This window comes from Styela clava, chromosome 11 (genome assembly GCF_964204865.1).
Source record: "Styela clava chromosome 11, kaStyClav1.hap1.2, whole genome shotgun sequence".
In the NCBI taxonomy this organism is placed as follows: Eukaryota; Metazoa; Chordata; class Ascidiacea; order Stolidobranchia; family Styelidae; genus Styela; species Styela clava.
In genome coordinates, this window is record NC_135260.1 from 18,710,644 (window position 1) to 18,720,740 (window position 10,097).

At 38.3% G+C, this 10,097-nt stretch overlaps 1 long non-coding RNA gene across 1 annotated transcript; it reads right to left on the minus strand.

Moving 5' to 3' along the window:
• Positions 1 to 3,216: 3,216 nt before the first annotated feature.
• LOC120348118 (uncharacterized) lies at positions 3,217 to 5,192 on the minus strand. Its single transcript, XR_005570170.2, has 3 exons — positions 5,057 to 5,192; positions 4,311 to 4,363; positions 3,217 to 3,793 (listed from the first exon to the last, which is right to left on the minus strand). It is a non-coding gene; the product is annotated as an uncharacterized LOC120348118 (long non-coding RNA).
• Between the last annotated feature and the right edge of the window lie 4,905 nt (positions 5,193 to 10,097).

The following is a 10,097-nucleotide window of genomic DNA, read 5'->3' on the forward strand; positions in this document are numbered from 1 at the left end:
TTTAAACGAGTCAGTGTGCATTGTTACAACGAAATTCACGATTAATTGATTTACGTTCTACTCTCAGCTCAACTGCCATGCATAGTCAAGTAAAATGTTTACATATTCGAAACATTACTCGGCCAAGGATGGAGGGGGTCAGTCAAGAGCTAATAGAAAGTGCTTTAAATGGAGTAGGACATGACATTTCCTCTCTGATTACAACCTAATGAGTGTTTTTCATATAAGTAACTCATACCAGCTTTTGGTAAAACTTTGACTGGTCATTTTTAACTCCATGCTATTTATATAACTCAAATTTTCTGACGACCTAAAATCGCCTTTTTCACAATGAAACGCCGAAACGTCATTTTAACATTTGATTTTAATAAATTTAATGTTCGAGTCATGCAAGAAATGGCTAATGACAAGTTTAAAATCTGGGAAATTTATTTTATATACCCAATCTGGTTTGACGTTTCTAAGTTTACGGAACGGTCGGATGAGAAACAAATTCATTTTATTGGATAACGTGCATGGAAACTAGCTTACGAGAGATTTCGGCATACGGCATTTCTAATACTACTAACGAAGATACAATTTTTTCTGGGACTCCCGTAGTATGTGCACCATGATGGCTGACACCGGATCGTAGTATGTGTACCAGGTTAGGGTTAGGCCATATTTTCAGGTACAAATACTACGGGAGCCATTTGGCTATCCCCAAACTCATAACAGAACTAAAATAAAGAAAATTGGAATAAAACTATGTCTTAACCCAAACCTGGTACACATTCTACGTCCCGGTGTCTGTCATCTTGGTGCACATACTACGGAGCGCCTTTATTTCATCGTTTTTGTTAGGGCTACATGTAGCTCACGGTGAAATGATGAAAATCAGCCAGACGCGCAGTCGGGATTTTCGAAAGGGGGTGTTTCAAAACCGAAAATTTCCATTTCCTTATAAAACAGTCGCCGCGATTACGCACTCGTTAAAAAGGCCGAGTTTTTCAGCGTATACCAACTTTTCTCTCCAGTAAAATATTCGTTTCATGACAGCTTCGAGAATCTAAATCTTTCTTCTATATTGATATAATTTTGTGTCCAACGTAACTCGCGGTTACGTCTTCTTGCGTCAAAATATAAACATTATTAGTCTGAAATACCACGCAATCTTTTGATGTAAAAATATGAGATAAACATGCCTAATGGCTGATTGTATTTAGTTTGGATTGATTGTATAATAACTCTCTGCGAATTTCAATTCTGGGCAAATATAAAGTAATAATTATCGTTGTCGTGAAAGAATTGTTGTGATTCAGGGAGAATAAACACCAACTAAAGGTGTTTACGGCCTAAATAACACGTCCCGCTGATAAAAAACAATCAGGAATTTTAGGAAAAAGCAATCGCACGCGATATTTGCAACTTTTTCAGTTTTCCAAAAATTTAAAAGCAGGGGGACGATCGACTGCACACGCTTATCTACACCGATATTGGGTACAGATTTCGGCCTCTCGTCGATTGCAGTTAAATATTGCATGTTTTTTCAATGAATCTGTCGATTTGTTATTTTTTGTTCAATTGTAGAATGTTTGTCGCACTACGAAAATAAATATCTGAATATGGCTCAAATCGCTTAGCGTGCCATGAGAAATCCTCTCGCGTGCCACAATTGGCACGCGTGCCAGGGGTTGCCGACCCCTGCTCTACATAAACCAAGAATTCCTCCTATATCCATAATGTCTAAACAAGGTGGAGAAGGTACAGAATTATCACACGCCATAATTTTGTCAACCAACATCATATATTACTTATATTACAAAGGCAATGAATTAGTGCATATTCTCTCACAAGTAACTATAAAAATACGACTTATTTTCTAAATTGACAACACAAATATTCTTACCTGTTGTAGCTGCAGCCCACGAGCCTTCCATGACAACACTAATAACTGAAAAATTAATCACAAGATAAAAATAAAAGACAAAAAGATTTTTTTCATTTTATATTTACAATGCAAAACATTTATTTTGCTTATTGATTGTATATTGCTGTATTATATGTATTTTCATTTATACCTAATAATCAATCCTATGGCAAACTACGTTTCTATAACTTGCTTTTTAGGCCAACTTTGGCACACACAATATTTCTTTTGTGGGCATTAATATTATTGTTATAAAAATTATAAAAAGTTTTATATTCATATATGAAGAACTTGTACCACAAATACATTTTCATGAGATATCTCATTTACCATTGCTTTTAAGCCGGCTTCGTCTATCTCCACAGTCATAGTCATGCATAATAACATGACTATCACCACATATATATTAGCGAATCGCATCTTGTTATTTGCTCTGCTAATTGGCATAGGCCATAGAATAATGCCGATATTTTGAATGCTCTGATCCTATTTTAATCCTTGCGACCAATTAAAATATAATGTTTGCAATGCGGAGATCGATTAAATGATTTCCTATCAATCAGGTTCGATTCAAGATTTGCATTGATGTTCTTGTAGTTGATGTCAATACTATTTTGATGACATTGATGTTCTTGTAGTTGATGTCAATACTATTTTGATGACATATCGTCACGCTAATGGACCTTTCCCCGAGCATGGACTTCCTTGTTTACTCCGTGACATTGGCCAATCAGCAAGATGCAAAAAGTGACGTAACAATGCCCCCTTTTCGCATCCGCTCTGACACTTTTCTCACTCAGACAGATTTCCAAGCGTGATTGTAAACATTACCTCGTTTTGTGATGTGATAGACTAGCCTGAAATTCTTTACCGGTACTTTTAAAAAACAGATTGTTGTATGCGATGAATCATAATGATAATTTGAAACACATACCCCATTTTACAGACGCCAACTCGCAAAAGCACTCTTAAAATAGCCTTGACAATTTTGCAATGGTAAAGTATAGGGAGAATTTTCCGAGGGTCAAAGGTCGGGGAAAGGTCCATAACTGAATTGCGTAAGTCATTTTTGTAGGTTTTGATTTTTTTATGAAATAGGTATTTATGTAATGCTGCGCACCTGTCTGTTCACTCAGATTTTATTTTAAGAATTCTAAAACCCATAAAAATTTATATTTTGTAGGACATGTAAATTTGTCCAATTGTTTCGTCATAATGAATTATCATTGTTAACGCAGAACTTTTGTGACGTCACAAAGGAAAAATAACCTCGGCGAAGGATTTTCGAGTTTTTACATCTCAGATTCTAGTTTAGCGCTTATAAATTTGAATTTGTACTACAATATAGGAAGTCGTGCACTTGTGATATTCACTGTCTGCGTCCAATTCACCTTGGTCGGTGATGGGCCGGCTTAATCACAAGGCGAACCAGGGCGCTGTTTGATGGTATCTACGGGAAAAGGCAGATTCAAGCGGACAGAAGGCTTATTGTTTGCACGTATCGCTGGTTTAAGTGTATATAGCTTGTAAAAATTCGTTTTCTTCTGTATTCCAGGAACTAGAATTCAATGTATTCATGCCAAACTCTTCACAAGTATAAACATCGTTTTGCTCTCACTCCGCTCCTCGAGTTCTCCCAGACAGATAAGCGCAAAGCAAACAGACAATGTTTTAAAAAGAGTGCCGTAATCACATGATCTCAGTTTAAATTGCAATTAAAGCGTGATTTCTGTCTACAGTACCAATCACCACTGGTCTTCTGAGGAAATAAAAATTCGTCCATAAGTTGCATTTATTCATTATAATCCGTTTATAAACAATTTAATACGTGTGGTACGGTTCTTGATTGTGATAATAATATTAATCTCTTCCATTAGTTGAGGGCTGAAAACAAAAAATGTGTTGTTATGAATATGATCACCGAGGTTTTATTCATGAAAACACATCACGATATTTCAACTCAATTTTTTTCACCCCAATCCCGGGATTAATTTTGTTAAAATTCCCATATTTCAAAAAATTATCCCTAAGTGCTAAATCGGTGCGATTCTGTCTATATTATTTTATTTTCGAACATTTCTACAATATAAGACTACAGCTTGCTCGTGAAGATGTGCATGCGCCATATTCACTTTTAGACGATAGCCGTGAATAGTGTCATTTTTCGTTATCAAATGTTAAAGTAATTTATTTTGTCACGTAAATACAGATGAAAAAATAATATACTACATTGATTCGTAATCGAGCTGACAACACCTTTATACTTCAATGTTTAGTCCTATGATCCGCCAAAATTAGAGTACGAGAATTGACGTATAACAAGAAACAAAATCTATGCCTTCCAAGGCCAAGCCTAAAAAAATTAAAGCAAAACGCGTAAAATGAAAAAGACGGCACTCACTACACAATTTGATCCAATGCAATAATCAGAGTGCACACACGGAGGAGAACATCCTAAAATACCAAAAAAATTATATATACTAATATGGCTCCAACAAATTTCGGATATATATACTGGGTGGGCCAAAAAAAAATAGTAACATTTTATATGTATATATACCCATTACCCTGTATATATAACTCTGATAATACTTTTCTACCAGATTGCAACGGGCCCAAAGTGGTATTATTGGCCTTTTCCGCAAAGTACTGGACCAATTAAATAGAATTTTTTTTTGAAAGCCATTTCCAATATACCGACTGACTGGAATAAAAGCATAGAGTAGAATAGACAAATGCAAATAGAAATTCAATCGATATAACATATTTCTCCAGTCGTGGTTTTCTGGCAAATCGATTTTGACGAATTAGTGCTGAGCTAAGAGTGGAGTTATTGGACACATCAGTGGACATGACGATCGTTTTTATATTTTTGGTAATCTTGTTCTTGTTGGTCTTCTTCTTTGTATCGTTTTAAAAAAAATTGCTTTTCCCATTACTTTCAAATTTCCAGTGAGTAGAGATAATATATTTTTCGCTAGAAGGCTATTACTTTTATTTATCGTTTTTTGTGTGCTATGACGCCATCAAAATTTGCCACTATGTCGCGCCACGTGTCCATATATTTGAGCATAGCTCTCTCGTTACTATGAGGATGGCAATTTCGAGCCAATATATAAAATTATGTTCTTGTGTATTATAACTCACCTCCCTCTGCATTGAGGATCATCATTAAAGCAACAGCCAACATCAGAAACAGTGCCAAGATTTTGTCCATCATTTTGACTTAGGATGATTTTTTTAGACAATTTTATCTAAGTCAAGCCTATCTATCTTCTTTGAAAAGTCTAACAAACAAATACATCATTAAAAGGGCGTCTAAAAAGTGGAGCCATGAATCGCTTAAAATGAACTGTTGTTGCCTTTTGACTACACTTCCCAATTATGGCATATTATTTTGGAAATTATCTCAAAGAAAATTGTATTAAAAGGCAATCCTTTGTCACTCTACCCCCAACGACGAAATCATCCCGAATATAATTCGAAAGCTTAATAAGCATGTACGACACGTTACGGATTTTCGCGTGCATCTTCATTTGAAGCCTAAGATTTCACTGAACTTTCGCTATTTCCCTCTCTGGAAATGGCAGGAAATTTTGCACCAAACCGAGACTACTGCTTTCAGTGCGGATGAATACTCAATTATCCAAACACCTCGTAAAATTCAGAGGGCGCTACCGTGAACTTCCATTGAGCAACGTTTGCTGTTAGAAGGTTCTATTCCATTGTTTTTATCTTCACAAATTTTCGATGTTGGTTATTAATCATTGATATTACAATGTACATGGGGAAAGAGCATAACGTTGGGCAGCAAAGTATAAGATCGTAATAGAATTTCAATGTGAGATCATACCTACATGTTCTACAATATTATTATGGCATGCAAAACAGCAGGTCTGGGTACAGATGCGTCCGCTAGATCTAACGTTCTCGCTAAAAATGGAAGCGCGAGTTTTTCATCTTTCCTTCCTCCGCTCAGCTAACTCTTGATCCCGCAATCATAAACAAACAACAGCCTTGCAGATTACCTTGCATTGGATGGAAAGCAATTGGTCCAGTGGTTCGAAACAAAAGCGATTTTTTCACAACAACAGGAAAAAAATACGGCCAACAACAACGTCCATAGGTACATTTTGTATCCAAAAAATGCAGAGATACACTTGGTTTACAACCGACTTCAATATTGGAATCAGCAATGAATTTTGAATAAATTCGTGCCAGACGTTGAAAACCTACACACAAGTGTAAACATCGTTTTGCTCCCATTTCTCCTAGAGTTCTCCCAGACAGAAAGCCACTGACGGTAGGTGCGGTATAGACTACACGCGAAACCGAGCCTTCTGGCAATATTGTAGAAACTAGAAATACAAAAAATGCCGAATAAACAAAAACAGCGCAAAAGTTCGGTATAACAGTCTTCAAACCAAACCTATGCAAATTTCTATGGAATCAAACTTCAAGCGTGGTACAAGTTAGGTGCGCATGGTCCTGTGGTCAGGAAGAATAACGATTTTTTTTTGCTTCCCAACAATAGCAATTTACAAGTTCATAGCTTCATTTTGTGTTGAAAAAAAAAGTCTGTCGCCTTCTGCTATTATATTTCTTAGTTATTTACTGTTAGATAAAATTGTCTAACAGGAATTCATCCTGAGGTAAAATGATGAACAAAATCTTGGCACTGTTTCTGATTTTGGCTGTTGCTTCTATGATGATTCTCAAAGTAGAGGATTATTGGTAAATTTTGACACGTGAGATACATTCGTTTTCTAAAATGAGAGAACCTGTTGTTAGTAGGTGCGATACGGAAGGTAACCTGTTCTTAAAATTTTTAATCCCACCACCGAATGGGCTTACAACTAATTGTAGATATGGCTATGGACGTTTGACCCCTGGAAAATTCTCCCTATACTTCACCATTGCAAAATTTTAAACGCTTATTCAGAGAGTGTTTTGAAGAGTTAGCGTTGACAAACTGGCTCAGGTTTAAAACATTCATTTTTATTCAAAACATTAGGCCATGTGCCGCTTAGAGGTACTTATAGCTAATTTTAGTGTAGGATATCGCAGCGTTTGCGGTATAAATTTTTAATCGTTGCAACTAAACTACTGAAAATCATCGAAAAACATAAGACAATTAGGTTATTCGATTTACAACTATTTTTTGGAAACGAAACTGACAAATTACTCGCAAAACGTGGCAATGTTTACAACCATGCTTGAATATCTGTCTGAGCGGAAGAAGCGTCTGAGCGGCGCACAATTTGCGATCGTTACGTCATTTTTACCTTTACTGATTTGTAATTGTTGCAGCAATAAACAAGGAAATTGCTCGGAGAAACATCTATTGATTGAATCATCTTAATAATCAGTTACCAGCGACTGTGGTTACCATACCTTCGGAAATAGATAAGGCTGCGCGCAGGATCAGGATAAGATTATCATTAAATAGCTGATTTCACGTACAATCCGCGGTGAAATACGAACCCGATCCTGGAATGGGTACTCCTGTAGTATGCGAACTTGGGTGACGGACACCGGAACGTAGTATGTATACCAGTTTAGGGTTAGGCCATAGTTACAGGTACCAGTGGCGGCGCGTCAATAGGGCCAACCGGGGCAATGCCCCGGTTGTTTTTTCGGTATAATAAAAAATATTCGAAAAATACCTCAATATCGGTTGCACAGACTGTCTACACTAGCCATATTCTCCCGACATGGTTCATTTTTCTCTTTTCGCTCGCAAAGCCTTCGCCGAACGTCGACGGGGCGACGCCGATTTTGCCCCGGTTGCTCATTGTATATCGTATTCTCTCTTTTATCTTCCACTCGCCGCGTTTGTCTCGTTTGTTTTCTGTTTCTTTTACTAAATCATCGGGGCTAGCCCCGACATTATGACGACACAATGCCGACGTTTCTTACAACAACGTGTTGACATATTCACGCATTCCTTCTCGTTCGTTGGTTGCTTGAAGAGTTGATAGTTTCCTCACCTTCGTTTTTGTCGCTTGTTTCGCTATTTGAATCAGTTAGAGACCTTTAGTCCATTTGCTTTCGATTTTCCACATTCCTTCTGAGCTCCTCACTTCTTTCCGGCTTCGCATTTCTTAGCCTTAGACCTCATAATGAATAAGGTTGATGCACTACTTCGCACTCCGTTTTCGCAGCTGCCGCTGGAACAAAAATTAGAGGTACAACGTCTTGGGCCTTATCAACCAAAAAATTGTTCACTGGAACAATCCCATGACGGAGGAAAGCGTCGGCGTACATTCTGCGCAGAAACTTGGCATAAAAAACACGAATGGTTGTGTTACAGCGAGGACAAAAATGCACTTTTTTGTTTTTATTGCCTACTTTTTGCTACCGCCCGTGACTCACGTTGGTGTAAATTTGGTTTTAGAGATCTTAAACATCTTTCCGAGCGTGCCAGGGATCATCAATCTTCTATGGAGCATCTGGACAATGCAGTAAAATACCGAACATTCGGAAATGTTAATATTGCAGCACAGTTGGATGAAGGACGCGCGGTTTCTATTCGTCGGCACAACCAAAACGTCGAGAAAAACCGCCATGTTCTCGGTCGATTGATAGATGTTTTGAAGTTCATTGGTTGTCACGAGCTGTCCCTCCGTGGGCACGATGAACGGGCTGGCTCTTCTAATAGAGGGGTATTTTTGGATATGGTGGAATACACCGCATCCCTAGATACATTATTGAGAGATCATCTTGATGCCGCAACTGTTTCGAAAGGGACATCTAAGGATATCCAAAATGATTTGCTCGACTCAATGTATAAATTTATTTACAACATTTGGCTCTGGAAATTGAGAATTGCCAGTTCCTTTCGATTCAGTCTGACGAGACAACTGACATCACGTGCGTTTCCCAGTTGGCTGTGATTTTTCGGTTCGTGAAAGATGGTAAACCTACCGAGAGATTTCACAGCTTTGTACCAATCGTTGATCGCACGGCTTGCGGGATATCGGCTGTACTGAAAGAAGTGTTACAGCCTTACAACGCGAAGTCAAAATTGATAGCTCAAACTTATGACGGCGCGGCAGTCATGAGTGGGTCGAAACATGGTGTTCAAGTTTATATAAAAGAAAATTTTCCTCATGCGCATTTTTTACATTGTTATGCACACCAATTCAACCTCGTTATTAAAAATATGTGTCTTGATACCCCTCTCGTCCGTATATTTTTTGCAAATGTTTCGGGGTGATCTTCATTTTTTTCCGTTTCGCCGAAGCGCTCTGACCTCCTTCGCCAGATATGTAGCCGCCGTCTCCCAGCTTGTGCACCAACACGTTGGAACTTCCAATCACGCGTGGTGCAGGGCGTGTCCGAAATTAGGTCTGAGCTCATTGAGTGTTTAAATGGCATTCAGAGCTCTCCGGTTTGGGACGAACGCTCTGTGAGGGAGGCGGCAGGTCTAAAGCGTCTGCTAGAAGATGGTGAGTTTTCATTTTTTCTCCACAATATTCTATCACGTGGATGTATTATACGGCGCATTGCAGTCAAGGCTAATGGATGGAGCGTCTGTGCAGTCGTGTATTTCAGACTTCTGCGATGCTGTATCTCGTATCCGGGAAACAATAAAATACGACGACACATGGAGTGCTTCTTTACGCCGCGGGCAAACAACGCAGCGTTTGATTTTGTCTGCAAAGGAATGCTGTGATATTCTGGTGAATCAAATAGGCGATCGTCTGCGCACTGAACACCTTGCCGCGTTCTCTTTGATGAACCCCAAAAATTTTTCAAAATTTGCATGTCAATTTCCCATCCATTTGTTGGCTACTGTCTCCAAATTTTACTCCATGATAAACGTGGGTAAATTGGAAAATGAATTGCGATGTATATACACCAATTAAACTTTTTTGAACATCACATCAACTTGCGCGCTCTATGGGTTGCTCATAGATAACACTCTAGTAACTACCTTTGCGGCGTCTGCAAAATTTCTGGACATCATTTTGACGACGCCTATTTCTTCCGCCGACGCAGAGCGAACATTCAGCACGCTGAAGCGTATTAAAACGTATCTCAGAAACACAATAAAGCAAGATAGATTAAATTCCTTGGCTGTTTTATCCATTCACAGAGACGTTATTTCTGGGATGCATGACTTTAATCAGCGCGTTATTGAGCATTTTGCTTCCAAGAAACCGCGGCGTGTTGCATATATGTT